We start from the raw sequence: 19,966 nt of genomic DNA, 5'->3' as shown, positions 1-19,966 counted from the left end.
CAGTTACACTGCACTCCTGACTAGAGAGGAAAGATCGTTAGAATTACTTACTTAAGTCTATAAGCATACGGGCTGGTTTTCTCTCTTGGAACAGGCTTCCAAAGCTACCAAACTCCACCCTGATGAGGTATCATAAGAATCACAAGAACTGGTAGCTGGGCATGGTATCAAAGCACTGCCATTCCAGCACTCGGGAGGGCAAGGCAGCATCCAGAGCCACACAGTCAGATCCTGTTTCAAAACCAAAACAAAGGGTTGTAGGTAATTAAAGTGACTTCACATTCAATAATCTAAATGAGTTCAGGAAATCAAACTAATAAATTCACTCACATGGTGCAAAATAAAATAAAGGAATAAATAAACAAATGACAAGTAAATAAATAAGTAACTCCTTCATAACTCAGCCCCTGCCCACTCTCCCACACTACACACTGACTCCTGCTACTGCCTTGCACATACAGGTTCATCCAAAAGGGCTCTGTGACCTGCACTCACTGCTTAAGCCTTACACATTCACTAACCCACCTCCGATCCTTTGTTTTCAGAACAAAGAACAAAGATGAATTCATCTGATTACATTTCAGGGTGGGGCTCCTCGTGCGTTTCTCATTATCTGTGAGCTCAGTTTCCGGTCTCACCCCCCCTCAGCACCTAACACAACACCTGCCAAGATAAATTCTTTAAAAGAGATGGATGAAGAGCAATGGAACGCCCTCCAACAGAAGCAGTACCTCAGGCACAAGAGCTACACAGCTCTTCTCACAGCAGGCTCTCCCTGTCCACTGTAATATGGTGTCTCGGGTCTTGAGAACCCAAAGATGGGAAAGAGCATAGACACCTGTCCTGTCCTGTCCTGTCCTGTCCTGTCCTGTCCAGGGACACTCTAATAAGTACCAGGATGTGTTCACACTCGAGAAACTGATTCCTGTTATCTTCAACTACTGTCTTGCATACACTACAGTGTCTCCAATACCCAGTTCTTACAGGAGGCTCTACCTGAGTAGACCATGACAGGATAAAGCATGACTGACCTCCTCTGCTTATGACCAGAAAAGCTCCCCCCCAGACCTACTGCATTCCAGTCTTTGACACACTGTAACGTAGTGGAGCTTGTTTTGTTCTGTTCGTTTTGTCCATGTAGAGTATCCAGAGGTTAAATGAGCCACCTCCTCAGCCAGATTCTAAAGACTTTCATGGTATCTATCATAAATGGGTTTTGCTTCTTAATTTTTCACAATTAGATTACTTATTTCTAGAACAATTATCAACTTTTGTGTTTTGAGTTTAATATCCTACAACTTCACTGCATTTATTTATGAGTTCTCATGGCTTTCTGTAGAGTTGAGGTTTCCGATGCACAGCATCACCTGCAGCCTTTGATTTCTTTTCCTTGTCTAACAGCCCTTTTGAATACTCTCAGTCTTATACTGAACAAAACCAGGAAGAGCAGGTATGCTTAAGAGAGTGAGTGTGGTGGTTTGAATGAGAACATCTCCAGTTGGCTCGTGTATTTCAACATTTGGTCCTCAACTGGTGGCTATGGCCGGAGAGATTTTACAAGTGTGGTCTTGTGGTGAAAGTGTGTCACCGGGGGCCAGCTTTGGGAGTTGAAAGACCCACATCAGTTCTAATCGTATCTCTCTGCTTTTGCCTGTGGTCCAAGATCTGAGGTCTCAGCCTCTACTCTGGCCACTGTGGCTGACACTTGATGCCATGTCTCCCTGCCATGACAGATTCTATCCCTCTGGAATGAAAAGCCCCAAACAAATTCTTTCCTCTATAAATGGCAGTGGCCGTGGTGTTTTATCACAGCAATAGAGAAGTACAGTTGCTTTACAATGGGTTACAGTAAGTGATAGATCTTAAAGGGAAAGCGTCCACCTTCTCTCCATTTGACTGTGATAATAGCTGTGGAGTTTTCATGCTTCATATACATACTATATGCATACAGATATACATATATGTAGTATTTATACTTTGTTTTTGTTTTCGTTTTTTGTTTTTGTTTTTTTTTGAGACAGGGTTTCTCTGTATAGCCCTGGCTGTCCTGGAACTCACTCTGTAGACCAGGCTGGCCTCTAACTCAGAAATCTGCCTGCCTCTGCCTCCCAAGTGCCCGGCTAGTATTTATGCTTTTTAAAGAACTCTAGAATAGACTTAGAGAGCTTAAGGAAGTTATAAACAGAGGAGTCAGGGCTCAGTGGTACAATTGCATTGAGGAAATAAACTTGAGATTACTTTGAGAATTGTCTTGACTAACCCAAAAAGACAAAAGCAGAGTCTTATGAAAAGTGGAAACTTCTTCTCACACACCCTGATGCCCATTAGGAAGAGAAGCAAGAAAGAACGAAGATTCTGGAAAGGAGTGTCCCAGAAGTCATAGGCCGAGGCTACCTAAAGAACCAAAAGAAAACCCATTGTCTCCTTTCCAGGAAAGGTATAAAACTAAGAACTCAGATCCAGAGTCAGTGTGTAAGGCTAGATACAAATGTGTTTCCATGTAAAATTTGCTCAAGTTCTAAATGACTGCCAAAGAAGTAGATCCCAGAAGCAATTTTTTTTTTTACTTTAAAAATGTAAATTCTGTTTTCACCCAGAGAAACAAACCCTTTTCACTCTTTCCTCTTAAACTCAGAAGAGAAAGGAATCTGGTGTGACTTTCTTGTAAAACTGATTATAAAGCAATATTGTCATCATTGGAATCAAAACCAGAAAAGAAAGAAACAAATATCCCCAGCACGAACTTTACAGGAGGCTCACTCAGTCTGAGCCCCCAAGCTTTCTGGCAGCCTAGTGAGTGAAGGGCAACAGTGAGGTAGACAAAGGCTTGAGGGGAGCATGCACGCACTTCAGCGAGGAAAGCCTTTGCTTCTGGTAACAAATTTTCCTAAAAGGATTTGCCCTCAGATTAAACAGTAATGAGCAGCAGACGTCACCATGGAGGGTGTGGCTTGTATTTGTGTTTTTCAAAGACACAAAATGTTGTTTGAGCTCAATAGTGTAGGTGCTGGTGATGCTACAATTGTATTGTTTTAGAAAGGTGTCTAAGAATGTAAGCAACAAGGTACAGTCTGGCTTTAAGTGACACATAAGCAAACATCATCACTGTAACCCAGAAGAGATGCCAGTCTGGTGTAGCATCCAATAGATCTACCAAAAGGCTTTTGTCTTCAGATCTACCAAAGGCTACAGGAAACTGCCAGTGTCTTAGTAAATAAATGATTGAGCCAAAAGAATAATAGTGCCAATAGGACTTTAAGGAAGCTTTGCTGTTTTATTATAGTCCAAAGCCTGTAGGAGTGTTGTTTGTTTCCATTTCCACGTCAGAAGCAGGGGGGATGGCTGCTCTCGTTCCGTGCAATAGTAGTCAAGTGTGTCTGCAAAAGGTCAAGGCCCACTCTCCAGCCAGGGCTGCAGAGAACCAAGAAATGGGAGGGAAATTTTCCAGCCAAACAACTGAGAGACAGGGACAAAGACAGAGAACACAGAGGCCCCAGGGGCAAATGGCAAAGGTGAATTTTAGATGAATATGATTAGAAACTGTTGAAAAGCCTTTGTTAATTGCTGAAGCCAAGAAGAAAAATAACAAAGACTTTAGGAACTCTGGAATATAAGTAGGAGTATTTGCAGTTTGAGAAAAGTCACACAAGCCAGGAGTGATGACATAGTCTTTGATCCCAGTACTTGGGAGGCAGAGGCAGTCAGATCTCTGTGAGGTCAAGGCCAGACTGGTCTACAGAGTGAGTTCCAGGATAACCAGGGCTACATGAGATGTATTGTCTTTTAAAAAAAGAAAAGGAGGAGGAGAAGAAAGAACAAAGAAAAAGTCACATAACATATTATACAAATATTATATATTAATATAAACATAAAATATGTGTTATGTTTATGCCTCGTGTTTGTGTTAGGTTACAGCATTTGTAACTGTATCCATATAAGGACTTAAAGTCCTACAACCGTTCCTGTCATAGGTAAATGAAGAGGAGAGATGACACTTCACTCATTTGAAAGGGGGTCTGTTCTCACTACTCCCTGGACCTGTGACAATGAACAAGAGACAAGGCTGTGGCCTCAGTCCCCTTGCTCATGGGAAAGAGGTATCACCAGAAGTATGGGGAAAATTAAATGGAAAAAGTTCAAAGTGCTAATACAGTGCCATTCACAAAGTACTGTAACGATACATTTAGAGATTTCTAGAATGGGGCAAGAAACAAAAAATGCCAAGAAGGGGGGTGGGGAGAAAGGTGAAAGGGGAAGAAAGAGGGAAAGAGAAAAGGCAAAAATGAAGGTCCTTGTTATGTTCACAGAGAATTTTAGAGAATGGAGATTACTGAATTCAACACCAATTTTACAGATAAGAAAGAACAAAGCAACTCAGAAACACACTGCAAGTTTTCAGCAAGTAGACTTTTCTCTGTAAGAGGAAGGAAGGAAGGAAGGAAGGAAGGAAGGAAGGAAGGAAGGAAGGAAGGAAGGAGGGAGGAAGGGAGGAGGGAAGGAGGGAGGAAGGGAGGAAGGGAAGGGAAGGGAGGAGAGGGAAGGGGAGGGGAAGGGAGGGGAGGGGAGGGGAGGGGAGGGGAGGGGAGGGGAGGGGAGGGGAGGGGAGGGGAGGGGAGGGGAGGGGAGGGAAGGGAAGAGGAAGCCTACAGTGTTACTGTAGAGGAGTAATGCAGGAAGTTTGGTAATTTATGGTCTTAAATAGGGCTGAGCATTCACCCGGGCTGTGTACATTTATCACCTCTTTTTTTTTTTTTTTTTTAACCTTCTTTGAACTTAGTCATCTGAAGGTCTTCTCCTACATTTAATGAATACGATTTAATATTCCATTTAAGTTTAAAGTTAAAGGAGCCATTGAACATTTTGTTCATTACAAGCCTGCCAAGACTGGGCATGTAGTTTTTTTTTTTGGAGTAAATAATTATTACCTCTTTGTTACTTTAACAACTGTCTCTAAAGACAATTTGGCCCAGACATGTCAATTAAAGGCAGAATCATTAGTTCTTGGCAGTAACAGCCTTTTGATAACTTCTACCGTGTCCTAGCCAAACTCTAACAGCTACAATCACAGAGATCCTTTCCACTGCCCTATTGACTGGTTGATTTTAAATTGTAGGCAGAAAGAATATATGCAAAGGGGAAAAGTTGTTCGTTTCATTCCTCAAAAAAAAAAAAAAAGAAAGAAAGAAAAAGGGATCTGCTTCCGCCAGCTCCCGTTTGTTGTCAACCATGTTGATTTACAGAGCGTGTAGGGTATGTTTAGATTCTTTCACTCACCCTGGGAAAGTCCAAATCACTGAAACTGACACTTAACATGGGATCTTGATTAATGTTTGTTTGTTTTTTTTCTTTTAATTTTTTATTTTTTGAGATTATAATTACATCATTCCCCTTCCTTTTCATCCTTCCAAACCCTCCCATACCTCTCCTTATTCTTTTTCAAATTCTTTTTTATTAGTTGTTGTTTTACATACACACATACACACACACACACACACACACACACACACACACACTCTCTCTCTCTCTCTCTCTTAGATGTGCAGATACAGCCTGCTCAGTCTGTATAATCTTACCTCTATGCCTGCTTTCAGTGCTGACCCTTTTGGTGTGCTCTTCCTGCTCGCTACATTCCTTAGTGGCTTGTTGTTCTCTGTGTAGGGTTGGGGCTCCCTACCCACATCAGCTTACCTACTGTTGTTGTCCCTGTTTAGCTCACATTTAGTGGCTCATGTTGGTGAGACTTTATGAGTGCGGCTTATGACATCCCTAAGAGACACAATCTTCCAGCAAAATCCCTGTTCCTGTGGCTCTGAGCATCATTTTTCTTCCTGTTTTTCATTGACTCCCTGAGTCTTAGATGCTGGAGTTGTGTGCTCTGCATTTTACTTGGCTGTGGTTCTCTGTAATGGTCTCTGTCTCCTTGGTGAGGGGTGAGGACCACACTTATCTGTGGGTATAAGGACAAGTGTTCAGACTGTGGTTAAGGACGATGCTGATGCTGCTTAATTTTCGTCAATGTACATCCATCTGTCACGTCAATTGCACCATAGGATTTGATTTGGTTTAACTACTTAACCGGATTTCTCAACTTTTGGTTTGGTGACTGCTGTCAACCACACTTGAATCAACAGACACTAACAAGATATGTTAAGGTCACTTAAATCTTTAACTATTGGTTATGTCCCCTCATCCTTAATAGTTAAAGAAGAATCTCTTATTTAGGGTTTTATTTCTGTGAAGAGACACCATGACCAAGGCAACTGTTACAAAGGAAAACATTTCATTGGGGGTGGCTTACAGATTCAGTGTTTTAGTCCTTTATCATCATGGCAGGAAGCATGACAGCATGCAGGCAGACGTGGTGCTGGAGAGGGAGGTGAAAGTTCTACATCTGGCTCCTCAGGAAGTGGAAAAAGGACTGGCTTGGAGTTTCTGAAACATCACAGCCCACCCCCTAAATGACACACCTACTCCAACAAGACCACACTTCCTAATAGTGCCACTCCCTATGGGCCGATGGGAGGACATTTTTCATTCAAACCACAAGAATATAATGTTGAGTTTCAAATAATTCCCAGTTAGCAAAAAGCCATCATTCAGCTTCATGTCGTGAGTAAATTACTACTTGAGTAAAACGGTCAATAAAGACCAAACTAGGGAGAGATGGATGAGGACCAGGGAAGACCTATACTGTGCCTCATCATCATCATCGTCATCATCATTATCTTAACATCCATAAATGTTTACTGTGTACCACAGGCTAGCCATAAATCATTCAACTTGTTTGTTTGTTGGTTTGTTTGTTTGTTTTTTAAGGCAGGGTTTCTCTGTGTAGCCCTGGTTATCATGAAACTCAGTCTGTATAACATGCTGGCCTTGAATTCACAAGATTCACCTGCCTTTGCCTCTGCCTCTGCCTCTCTGCCTCTCTGCCTCTCTGCCTCTCTGCCTCTCTGCCTCTCTGCCTCTCTCTGCCTCTCTGTGCCCCTGCGCCCCTGCGTCCCTGGGCCCTTGCCCCTGCCCCCCTGGGCCCCTGCCCCTGCCCTTTCCCCTGCCTCTCAAGTGCTAGGATTAAAAGCATGTGCCACTACTGTCTGGCAATCACTCAATTTTTATAACAACTTTTAAGGATGGATGATACTGTCCCTGTTTACAGATGAGAACACAGAAGCTCAGAGAAGTTATACACCTCTTGGAGGTACTCAAAGAGTAGCATTTTATTATTATCCTGCAGGACACAAAGGTCTTCCCAGCTATGGGGAAAGTGGTAGGGAAAGGCAGACAAGAGAACACTGGTAAGAATGTCACAGTTCCTTGATGTAGAAATAAAATGGAAAGGCTGGCTGGTGTATCACACTGGCAACCAGCCAACACACACACATTTATATACTCAAGACACATTCAAATTGTGAAGAGAACTAGTAAGCAGACCTTCATGGTAAAAAAAAAAAAAAAAAAAAAAGATATGAACGAGGACTATTGGAAAAGAACAGAATTATTAAGATTAGATCAATGAAGTGTCATATTCTGAATCTAAGCAATCAGAAAAAAAAATACAATACAATACAATAAAATAAAATAAACCCAGGCTCTGAACTGAGCCTGAGCACAGCACATACCAAACATGACCCTGTCCTTGACAGATGTGGCAGAAATTATTTTGCAAAGACAATGATCACTTGAGAGAATGATTTTCTGAAGTCAGTTCTACGACACATGTGAATCTTCCTCGGACTTCCTGCCTCCAGCAGTCCGAGTTTACATCTCCTGAAGCTTAGCCCCCCCAGTCTCTTTTCTTCTTCCAACCCTGTCCTAGAGCCCATGCTTCGTTCTCACAGCCTCAAAGTCTATGTTTCTGTTGATTATGCTCTCATTCCAGACTGATACACAACCTGAGCCTATGCTCTCATCCCGCTCTGGTGTGTTCAGGTATCCACTCACTTGAAGACAAGTTGACGTCTCAAATGGACACATTCTCCAATAATCGACACAATGGGACAGACGGAAAGGGAAGTTTTTCTTACTGCAAGTCTCTAAGCATGTGTTAAAATAAGCCATAAAGCATTTAAAGCTTACACAGAGACTAGCATACTCCTGGATATGTAGACGAATGCCATGAACATGGGTGACTGAGCACACCTATGAGCCTCTGACTGTGAAATGAGGGTTGAAAAATCCTTAAATACTGATGAGAAAATCAGTAGAAGTAGAGAGTTCAAGGCCTGGAGAAAGAAAATGCAGCAAATCAGAAGCTTGATGAACATTGCAGAGTTCTTTCTTATATATATATAAAAAAAATGAACAGTGATGTTAGAGACACAAAGAGTTTGAAATGAACTACCAAAACAAACAAACAAAAAACAACCCATAAACTATTGGACAAAAATGGTCATGACGAGAAGTCTTAGAGTTTAGACAGTGTCCTTGCAAGTATGATCCCCAGAACAGCAGTTTCAACATCACCATCAAACTTAGAAAAATCTTGGAACACTTTACACATGGAGTCCAAAACTCTGACATGGCCAGCCATGTGAGGGCTAAGAAGTCTTCTGAAAGGGGTCACATTATCTCCAGTTAAGAATCAATAGCCTTGACTTCCGTTTCCATGCCCACCTGAAGCTTGCACTACGAAAGGGCGCAGGCGCAGGTGTAGGTCATGGCCTTAGATTCCTCGTCTGAAATTGCTTTCCTACTAGCTTCGCTTAGCTAAAGTTCTATTTTGTTCTGTTTTGCTTTGTTTCTACCGAGAACTGACTTTGAGGAGACCAAGCTGAGGGACCCTCCTTCCCTATGCGGGTTCGTGACTGCAGCCTGAGATCCTAAGGCACCCTTTACAAAAACTCGGACAGTGCTTGTATTCTGGGCGAGTCACTCGACACATCATGGGAACATTTTTTTTATGGATTTCATTACATATGGGTGTTCCCCGAGCAGACATTTGAAAATATGTACCCAAATTATGCCAAAAAGAGACGCCCCCATTTCTTCAGGAATCTGAAGTCTAGTGACACACAATATTAACAAATAACAAAAGTTGGAAGCATACGAGGTAAGCATGACTACCACACCTCACTGAAGCTTTTCCTTACAGAAAATGGGAACCATCACAGAAAAACACAACTGGACCCAATGCAGAGATCGATGGATCATGGGGAGCCAGCCCCAGTGGATATAGCTACACAGCTCCTGCATCTCTGGCTAATGGAGCATTGTGGAAGAGAGGGGCATAAAGAATCTAAGAGCCTGAATGGCAGATGTCTGCTGTGAAGCACTGTCCTATAAATGTCTATATAAACAAGAGAGGAACAAGAGCAAAAAAAATCAATGGATCTATTAATGTAGAAGGAGAAAAAAATTTCAGGGTTTAACACCTAGGCAAAAACCTACCAGCAACAATTGACTTCTGGGAGAAAGAGGCTTAGCCTCTCCCAGAGATGAGCCTTCTTCCTCCTATTGGTTGTCCGCTGCTGAGTTGTTGTCAGCCTCGAAGTTGTATATACGAAAATAGCAAAAATGGACTCAGTGGGTTGTTAATAAATTGGATATATTTGTGCAATAAATATAATATAAGAAAATGAGGCTACTAGCAATTGGAGATTGGAGATACATGGAAGAAGTTTGAGGGAGGGAAACTGAAGTGGAGGGCGTGCAGAGGGAGGAACGGGCCAAGAAAGTGATGCAATTCTATTTCAATTAAAATATTTAATAATCATTTAAAAAAGAATCAATAGCCTTGGACTGAAGCCATGGCTCAGCAGTTAAGCGCACTCATTGTGCTTGCAGAGAATCTGAGTTCAGTTCCCTGAGCCATTAAGTGCCTCCCAACTGCCTATTACTTTAGTTTTTAATCCCTCTGGACTCCAAGGGCATCTGCATGCACATGACAAACAGAAACTTATACTTGTATACACACACACACACATATACACATGCATACTAATAAATTAATATTTTAATAAGCTAATAAAATTTTTAAAAGAAAAAACTCACTAGACTAGAATCTCTGAGCAGGGGCAGAAGACCTAAAGAGAGAGCAGGACTAGGACTGATACCCTATGGAGAGCCATGCAACAAAACTAGAAATAGGTCTCAAGAAGTCTGAAAAAAAATTAGAAACTAAAACTATATTTCTGGAGATAAAATCCATTTGGAAATTATAAAAGCCTTAGTACTAAGTCTCAACAGCAATAATAACAAAAATTTCCATATCAAACTCACATGATGCAGATAAAAACGGTATTTGAATGGACGATTTTTTAACTTTTTATTGATTCTTGTTAATATTACATCATGTACCCCAGTCCCAATCACCTTCCCATCCCCTCTGTCCTTGCAATTCCCATCCTCCCCTCAAAATAAAAACACATAAACAGACAAAAAAACAAAAACGAAGAGCATAGAAAACATCTCATCCTGGAAGCTGTAGTGTGTCACAGTGTGTCCCAAGGTATACCCTTCTGTCCACACATCTTCATTCTGGTAACAAAGTCATCTTCACCTTTACTTGCAAATGTTCCTTGTCATGAGTCACTGATCTAGTTGGAGGTCTCTGGCGTCTATGACACCATCAATACTGGATCCACATCAGGACTTCTCCTGGTTGCTGCCCTGTGCCATGGAGATCTTACAGATTTGTATCAGCAGGACAGGCCCTTTCACATGCCTCAACAGCTCTCAGATGGTGTAGATTTTGGGGTGGGCCAACTCAGAGCTCTGGACCTGGGTGACAGTTGAGTAGGTCAACCCATCAGCTCTTCCTTATCAGCACCACCAGAGTGAACTCTCCAGCACTGTTCTAGTTAGGCCACCCTCTTCCACTCTCACGTCCTTGGGGCCAGCCTCCAGAGCCAGCCTCCAGAGCCAGCTCCACTGTGCTGCCCAGTCAAGGGGTGAGGTCCACTCTCCAAAGTGCTGCAACTGTAAAGGGCTGGGCCACCTCTCACACTCTCACACTCTCGGGGCTGGCTCACCCATGCCTTTGTCATCAGGGTCAGCTCCACTGTGTTGCCCAGACAAAGTGCAGGGCCTGCTGTAGCCTATGAGAGACAGGGGCCGCTCTCCAGCTCTCATGACTTCTGGACTGACTCTCTCCAGTACCACAGGTGGTTAGGGCTGAGGTGGGGGAGGGCTTTCTTAGAATTACTGTGAGTAGTTGAGTAGGTTTCCACAGATGAAGCTAATAGTGGTTATGCTAATGTACACAATGCATATCACTTCAAATGTTTCCTCCCACCCTACTTCATGAGAAGACAGTCATTTATTTTTTAAAAATTGGTGCATACAAAGGATCTCTGATTTTTTTCAATGTCCTGTATATGTTCTAGAGTTTCCTCTGTGATGACTTCTCATTATAACTTAGAAGTGTCTTGATTAGGAAATGGCCAACATCACTGCCTCTAAAGGCACCAGAAAGAATCTAATTGTCGTATGGATCCAAGTTGGTCTGAACCAGTTCAAAGTACATGGATCCAAGAGACAATGTGAAAGTAGACACAAGGAGATTAGACTGTTTTTAGAGAAAATGCTGTAAATGTGGCCAAAACCAGGGCTGCAGCTAAGAAAGCAAATCAAGTCAAGAAAACCAGTGAATGCTAAGTAATAAAGTAAACCTTTCTTCTCTATGTTCTTTTAAAAATTATTCTCCAAATGCTTTGAAAATACCACTTTTTAAAAGAAGACTTTTAATGCTCAATGCCGTATTAAATTAATCCACATTTTTTATCTCCCTATGTGGTGCATCTTTAATGTCTGTCTACCAGGCCAAATATTTTGATAAGCTAATCATTGTACTTATATCTAAAAACTAGTTTTTCACATCTGCAGTCTTAGCCTTTAACCTCCCGTTCAGCATCCATTATCCTGTTGTATGTCTTTGGAATGCCGTTCCCCTCTGGCCACCATATTCTTTGTCCTTTGAAGGTTCCATTTTCCTAACTTCAGGCCACAGCAGGGCTGGATGGGGTTGAACATAACCTGGTTCGTTAGAATGTTTGTTTTTCCCCTGCAATAAATATCCCCCAAGGTTATTTTCCCTGGCGGATTAGCTGGGTCTAGATGAATCCTGAGTTTTCATGGCCTGGCTTCAACATTGTTGCATTGTTTCTTTTACAATTCCTGGCCTGGCAGAAATTCTCAAACTGAAGACTGATGTACACAGACTACTGCCTAGTTAGGCGTTCTAATTAGAAGAAGAAGGCTGTTCACTTGACACTAGGTGTACAAAGCTAACCAAAAGGTGAGTCCTAAACATTGGCTCTAGAGAAAAGACACACCCACACCGATGAACAGAGAGGATTTGGACCAGACCCATGCTAAGCACAGCTAACTCACTCTTCGAAACTTTCTATAAAAACACCTCCAACATGGCTCCTTTGCCGAGGCATAACTAGAAACGCCAGTGAAAAACAATCTATCCTTTCCGTCAGATCGAATGCATCTTTCTATTCATTAAGCAAAATGCTTACTATTTCCATCTGCCTTTTCTCATATAATAATGTCTCGTTGTTAACAATGAAGAGTTGTGTTCAAGGAACCATCTCTAAGGAAGTCAGGAATTCTGTCAATTTTTAAAATCTAATCTTTGGCCAGGTGGTGTGGGAGATAAGGAATAAGGAGGTTTTTCATCTGTCTTGATGCCCGTCTGATTAGCACAAGACCCTGGGAAGAGAGGACAATTTGCTTGGAGATTTTTGAGGGATTTGCTCAAGACCTCATAGCTGGAAAGCACAAAAGGGAAAACTCACAAGTGTGTTAGTCACTCTCTTGTTGCTGAGACAAAATCCCCAACAAAAGCAACTTAAGGGAACTTACAGTTCCAAAAACTGGCAGCTCAGGGAAGAAAAGGGGAGGGGAGGGGAGGGGAGGGGAGGGGAGGGGAGGGGAGGGGAGGGGAGGGGAGACGAGACTTGGCAGCAGGCAGGAAGGCAGCAGCAAAAGCAAAAGGCTGGCTATCTGAATTTAGGAAGCAGAGAGTGAACAGGAAGTGGGGCCAGGCTATAAGGCTGTAAGACCCACCCCAGGGATATGCTCCTTCCACCCAGGCTCCACCTTTGAAGGCTCCACAGCTTCACCAAACAGCACCACCAACTAGGGACAGAGTCCAAACACCGGAGCCTGAGGGAAGCTTTTCATTCAACCCACAGCACAGATTACAGGATGCTAGTGATTATTTTCTGACACCGAGTACTGCCCTCTTGAGTGTCTAAGCACACTATATAAACCATCCCCTCTCCAGTACTGTCGCCAACCCAGAGGATTTATAAATCAGTCCTTTTTCAGCTTATCTAGGGATTCAATTCTAGAAATGAGGTCTTGGTTAACAACAACAAGAAGAAAGCTATCTATGGGCCTTGTGAACCAAATGTGACTCCAGCCGTACCAGAGCCTGAGTCTGAGGCAGGAGGATCACAAGTTGAAGGTCTCTCTTGGCTATGGAGTGAGTTCACGTTCAGTCTGAAGACATCAGTGAGACCTGGTCTTCAAAAGTGAAAAGAGAGCTCAGGAGCCCTCCTTCTGTTTAATTCCTTTTCATGACAAGGTTGGGCTGCTATTTTTCTTTGGCACACTTGAATTTTGACCTAGTTTTAAGACTTGACTGACTCCTTGTAGAACAGGAGTGATTTCCTCTCAGCTGTAGAGGATGTGCCCTCCAGGCTGCTTCTCAACATCCCTGACCTCACTTTTTCAATAGATCAGACACACTCTCTTCTTTATTCAGCATCTCCCATTGATTTCCCCACTGGCAGGAAACACACAACCCCAGTACTGTGCTGTGGCTGCCAAAGGAAGGTGCTATGTAGATCTTCAACCCATAATGCCACACTCCTTATTCACAGTTACCTGACAACGAACGATGCCCTCAGGCCTTTTCAGATGCCCTGTTGGGGCCAAAATCTCCCCCAGCTAAGAACCACTGCAGTACACAACAGAAAGAGAGCTACCAACTGCTAAAGTGATCTATGTGCAGCACTGGTCCCCCTCCCAGACGAGTCCTGTGTCTGCCTGGCAGTCTTCGCTTATACCCTCTAAGGCTGGTCATTCTCCCACTCCCTTGAGGTTTAGCACTAGAGACGGTTATTTCAACACTTCTCTTTTTTTCTTCTCAGTCTTCTATCAACCCATCCTCAAACCCCCTTTCTCTCCTTTTTTCTCTTTCTTTCTTAGTCTCTTTGATTTTTCAGACAGAGGGTCTCTGTGTAGCTCAGGCTGTCCTTAAACTCCATGATACTTCTGCCTCAGGCTCTTAAACCCATATATCTCCACACATTGCTTCTTACTTTTAGCTATGATTTTTCTTCCTATCTCACTGTGAAAACAGAAGGAACCAGATGGCATCCTCCTCTTTCTGTACTATAAAATCTACAAGCACTGCTGGGTCTGTACCTCTAGCCAGCCTGTCCTCAAGACTCCCTGCCCCCCTTCTCTTACAGAGGAGCAACTTGTATTGTGAAGCTCTTTCCAGAAAGCCCTAAAGAGTTATGGCCTACTCTGAATATTTAGCCTGGATCTCCACTCTGGAACATTCCCGTACAGACAGACAGACAGACACACACACTGTGGCCCAACCCCATTTTCTGTCCACCTCCATCCAGACTTGTTTACCACCCATCTGCCACCCATCTGCCTATTTCACTTATAGTCTAATTGGCTCATTCTTGTCAAAGCCACCAAGACCTTCTTCTTGCTTTTTCCGAGGTCAGTTTAGAATTCCCACGTTTCTTGGCAGCACTGGACATAGCGGATCACTTCTTCCTTGAAATGTCTTCTCGCTGTGTTTTCTGAGACCCTGCTGCCTCTTCAGCAACTGCTCCTCAGAGATTTCCCTCTATGCTTCTGTGTTCTTTACCACCGTGGTGTGGAGCCCAGGCTGTCTTTCGCTTTCTCCCTACTTCACATTGTTACACTCTCCATAGAAGACTCAATTTTATAGCTTTAAATTCCACAGATGAAACCTAGTACACACTCCAAAATATTCTTTCCTTATACTGGGTTAATTCCTCTACAATTTACATGGACACCCAGCCGCCATCTAGAGAGCATTCATATATCTTACTGGTATGTTAAACTTACATGCACACATAACACTGGGCCTTGGTTGAACTTGTCTTCCTGAATGCATTCCATCCCCATGGATGAGAACAACCATCCCCACCTCTTCTTATAAATATCATAGCTCTAGCTCCAGATTCTCCCAGAATCTCATCCAGTCTCATGATTTCGGTTGCTTCTAATGTAGAGCAGTCTTTGTGTTCGCACCCTGCAGTGTCCTCCTAAGTCCTCTGTGTTTCACAGAGGAAAGTGATATTTTAATAACCAAGTCAAATCTCTTCATTTCTTCAAACCCTTCCAAAACCTTGAAAGCCATTTGCAACACTCTTCTACCACGCTATAGGATACACCACAGAGATGTTGCAACCACAAGAGCATATGGCCCAAAGTCTCTTGAAACACACTTGAAGTTCACCTCTATTTGCACTAAACCCACCATTCCTGCCAGATGATTCCAGCCAATGACCAATACTAAGTCAGATCGGGACATATATAATTCCTCTGCTGGCCATGGGCTCAAACACTCCCTGATGACCTTACAGTACCTTCTTGCACACCAGTCTATAACACACATGCACGGTTGTCTTAATCTACTCTCCTTTTATCAAAATCTTTACCTTCAGTGAGAATCTATAACTAAAACTATGTTCTGAATATATTTTGGTTACCAGTAGTATTGTCCCTGTGCTAGAATACTAGCTTCCTGGGGGTAAATCTATAATTACTGTGTGTTGCCCCACTGCCTAAGACACAGTAGAAGCTCAATTACACAAAATCGGTTCTATAAAATACGAGATATTTATAATTCAGTCATGCAATGATTAATATGTACATTAATTTTATAGCCTTTAGCTCTATTTGTCCTCAGCCAAAGCACATACACTTTAATTAAGATGCAATTTGATACACTACTACTACTGCTGCTGCTGCAGTTGCTGCTACTATTGCTGCTACTACTACTATTCTGACAGCAATTCGTTGAAAAGTTCTGATCCTACAGCCTAGTAATGACATGTACAGGTGATCAGTGAGGTGAGAGGAGCTCTGGCCACTGATATCTGTCGACAAAGCATCTGGAGAGCCGATGTTGGTGGAGCAAGTTAGGTTTCATCTGACTGGTGTCACAAGCTGCATTTGTAACTGAATGAACTGAAGATGTAAGAAAGAGTGAACTGTGTGTGTGTGTGTGTGTGTGTACAGACAGGATCGCTCGATGAACCTAGAACTCACCAGTTTGGCTAGGCTAGCCATTCAAATGGCTCTCCCGCCTATGCCTCCCAGTGCTGGAGTTAGGTGCTTCCCAGCATACCTGGCTTTACATGAGTGCTGGGGATTGAACTTAGTCTTCAAGCTTGCCCAGCAAGCACTTTGCCCACCAATCCATCTCCCCAACTGTTAGTCTCTTTTTCCCAAAGAATACTGCTATGAGAAACCAGTCTGAAACATTAGTCAAGTCTGTGACTAAGCCCCTACTGCACTGCTCTCAGAAAGAGAGAGAGAGAGAAAGATTACAAAACTTTTAGAAATGTTAGCTGTAAACACATTGTTAAAGCTGTTTCTTTCCTTTAAGAGACTTTAGTGTGGTAAATGAACTAAAGACTACTCTCCAGAAAAATCAACTAGTGCAGCAAACTAATCAACTCTGAAAATATTTCACCTACAGCCTGCAGCCTGATTGCCCAGCCATTTAGCTTCCCATTTTCTTGGGTTCAGGGGCTATTCCTACTGTTTTGGTTGTTTTTGTTTTTGTTTTTGTTATTGGTTTGGTTTTCTTATTAAAAACCCAATGAGAAAAGGGTGTTATAATTAAACAAGCAGTTTAAAAATCTTGAAAAAAAAATTAGCCAGGAGCTAGATGTCAGTGGAATTCCTGGGTGTGTCTAGAAATAGCCCAGTAGAGCATGCGTCAGCTGTGAGCGGATCGTGAGAAGGTATTGCTGAGAGGGACATGGCAGGTGCCACTGCTCCAGCTGCTGATGGTGAAGGCTTGACTCTGGGACAACAGGTAAAAGGAAAGTGTTTGTGCAAAAGTGGTCAAGTGTATTTGCCCATCTAAGCTCCGAGACCAACACAGGCTCAATACAGCACGTTACCTATACCCGATGAGTAATATAGACACTGGGCTTTTATTGTGCATGGATGAGGGGAGAAAGAGACAGAGAGAGACAGAGACAGAGAGAGGGGAGAAAGAAAAGCCTTTGGTGGCCTTCAAGGGAGAACTCGTGAGCATCCCTGTGAAACTGGAATGCGGTGCAGATGAAGCTGTTCTTCTTGATGTTTGTGTTCCCCCACTACCCTCCACACTTCCTGGCTTGAATTCCTAATTCTCGTGGTAATAAATCATACTAGGAAGTGGGACATTGGGAAGATGATTAAACCGAGGAGGCAAACCACTCGTTGATAGGATAAATGGTCTTTAAGAGGAGCCCAAGAGAGCTTTTGTCTTCTATGGTTTGGCAACTCAGGGAGACAGCTCTGTCTATGAACCAGGAACTGAGTCCTTGACAGACATCAAATCCGACAGAGGCTGGTCCTAGACTTCCAGCCTCTGCCCTTATAAGAACTCGCTGTGGCTTACAAGCTGCCCACTTTACACGAAGCTTTTGCAGAAGTTTAAATGGACTAAGTCAGCGACACAGTGGTTCTGTAGCTGAAGACCTAACTCAGAGTAAAGACAGGAATAAGGGATGGAAATAGTCTTTGATACGAACTCTTCTTAACTTACCTCTGATAAGATAATAAGGACAGTAAATTTCTGTCTGAGAATCATTAAGACATCCAGAACATCTCCAAGAAACAAAGTAGATAAGGGTAAAAAGTAAAAGCAGGTCTAAAAGTTAGTATCCTCGAGACAGGATTCAATCTCATAGAGACAGAAATCACAGTATAGCCTTGGTAAACTTCCCTGAGGGGTCACGGGGCTCTGTCACTAACGTAACAAGTACAAACACAGGACTACGTCCTCCGGATGCACAAACATCAGCGTGTCTCAGTAGTCTCGAAGTACAAACTGCTTGAGAAATGGTGACATGCTGGTGAGTCACGAAGCTAGAGCCGTGATGCAGAAGGAAGCTCAGAGCTGGGTGACATCACTGGTGGGAAAACACACAAACTGAATACTTGTATTTGAGAGGACACAGGCAGTGAACACAACCAAATAAAGCAGGAAATGCTCTTGTATTTTAGAGACACAGGAAATCAAGTACTTACTGTTGGGGTGTCTTTACATTTACCTTAAAATATTTCAGTGGAAATATTTTTATGTTTATTAAAAGAAATGTATGTATACTTATGAAATAGATAAACTGTGAAAAAAGTCTGTTGCTTTGGTATTTTGATTTTGCTTTGTTTTGTTTTCAAGAAAGGGTTTTTGTGTACAGCTCTGGCTGTCTGGAACTCATTCTGTAGACCAGGCTGGCCTAGAACTCAGAGTTCTCCCTGCCCCTACCTCCTGAGCAGGGTGATGACACCCAGCCATGAACATTTTGAGGCCATTAAAACCCAGAGGTCAGTAGAAGAGGGAGCAAACTATAGCAGATCTACAAGGCAAGTGTGATCAGTGCACTAAGTATGTCTCCAAAATACCACTCAGGGCCAAGTGCGAGTATAGACATTGCTTGGGATTGAGTTGTGTCTCTGCACATTTCTCTGTTGAATTTCTAAATGCCAGTCCCTCAGAGCATAGTTATAGTCACAGAGAAGACTGTGAGTGGTCCTTTAAGTAAATGAGATCATAAATGGTGGGACTTGCCAATACGACAGCTGCCCTTAAGATGAGAGCATCGAGACACAGACACCTGCAAGACAGACATTTTGTATTCCCAGAGGGGAAGACCATGTGAGGATGCAAGGACCAAGATCCATCTGCAACCCACAGAGGAGGCCTCTGAAGAAAACAAAGCAGCTAACGGCTTGGAATTCCAGCCCACAGAACAGTGAGAGAAACACTACTGCCTGGAAACCTACACAACCTCTGGGATTACGTTACAGCATCCCTAACAGATTCCTAGGTACATCTTTCCAAGGGCAATCAAACCAGATCACTGTAAGCAGAGGCCCTTGAGATGCTGTTGAATCTCTCTAACATCTTTTGACAAGGATGCCTGAGGTTCGGAAGCAATGCGGTAAGGAGAATATGTGGGAAGAACAGCTAATGCCCATGAAAGCCGCAGAGGTGATGGGAATGCTACAATGGGAAGAGGATTCTGAAATCGGGAGTTCTGACACTAAATTTGTGCCTCAGACTATGTATCAAACTCACTATGACAAACCCAGTGATTATAGTAGCTTGAATGAAAGAGCCCCTATAGACCCATGTTTGATTACTTGGTTCCCAGTTGTTGAAACTGTTTGTGAAGGATTAGGATACGTGACCTTTTTGAAGGAGGTGTGTTACTGCGGATGGGCTTTGATGTTGTAAAGCCTACACCAATCCCAACTAGCTCTCTCTCTCTCTCTCTCTCTCTCTCTCTCTCTCTCTCTCTCTCTCTCTCTCTCTCTCTCTCTTCCTCCTCCTCCTCCTCCTCCTCCTCCTCCTCCTCCTTGTGTATCCAAATGTGAGCTACTGCTCCAGCACCATTCCCACCTGCTCTTTGGCCTGATGGTCATTGACTCGTTATCTGAAATTCTTCTATAAGTTGTCTTGGACATGGTATTCTATCACAGCAACTGAAAAGTATTAAGACAATGACCTTGAACTCTTGATCCTCTTGCCTCAGCCTCCCAAATGCTAGGAATATAGGCATGCTACTATGTCCAACTTAATGATTCAAAGTTCCTCACATCATATCTTCACATCATAAAATGCATCTACTTCAGCACTCTTGTCTTAAAGTTTTAGATAACAATAATGAAAAATTAGGAAGGGTTTGCTATAGAGCACACCTATATTAAGCACTTCTTAATTAGAATCATTAAG

General features: G+C 42.8%; 1 long non-coding RNA gene across 7 annotated transcripts in view; it reads right to left on the bottom strand.

Annotated features, from left to right (window-relative positions):
* The window catches only part of LOC108167319, a 44,174-nt gene that overhangs the window by 12,141 nt on the left and 12,067 nt on the right, over nt 1-19,966 (bottom strand). For all 7 annotated transcript variants that reach the window (XR_001778590.2, XR_003947564.1, XR_001778589.2 and 4 more), the window contains one exon: nt 52-231. This is a non-coding gene — a long non-coding RNA (uncharacterized LOC108167319). The remainder of the gene's footprint in view (nt 1-51; nt 232-19,966) is intronic.

Source organism: Mus musculus, chromosome 8, assembly GCF_000001635.26.
Source record: "Mus musculus strain C57BL/6J chromosome 8, GRCm38.p6 C57BL/6J".
NCBI lineage: Eukaryota > Metazoa > Chordata > Mammalia > Rodentia > Muridae > Mus > Mus musculus.
This window is presented reverse-complemented; position numbering and strand designations above follow the sequence as displayed.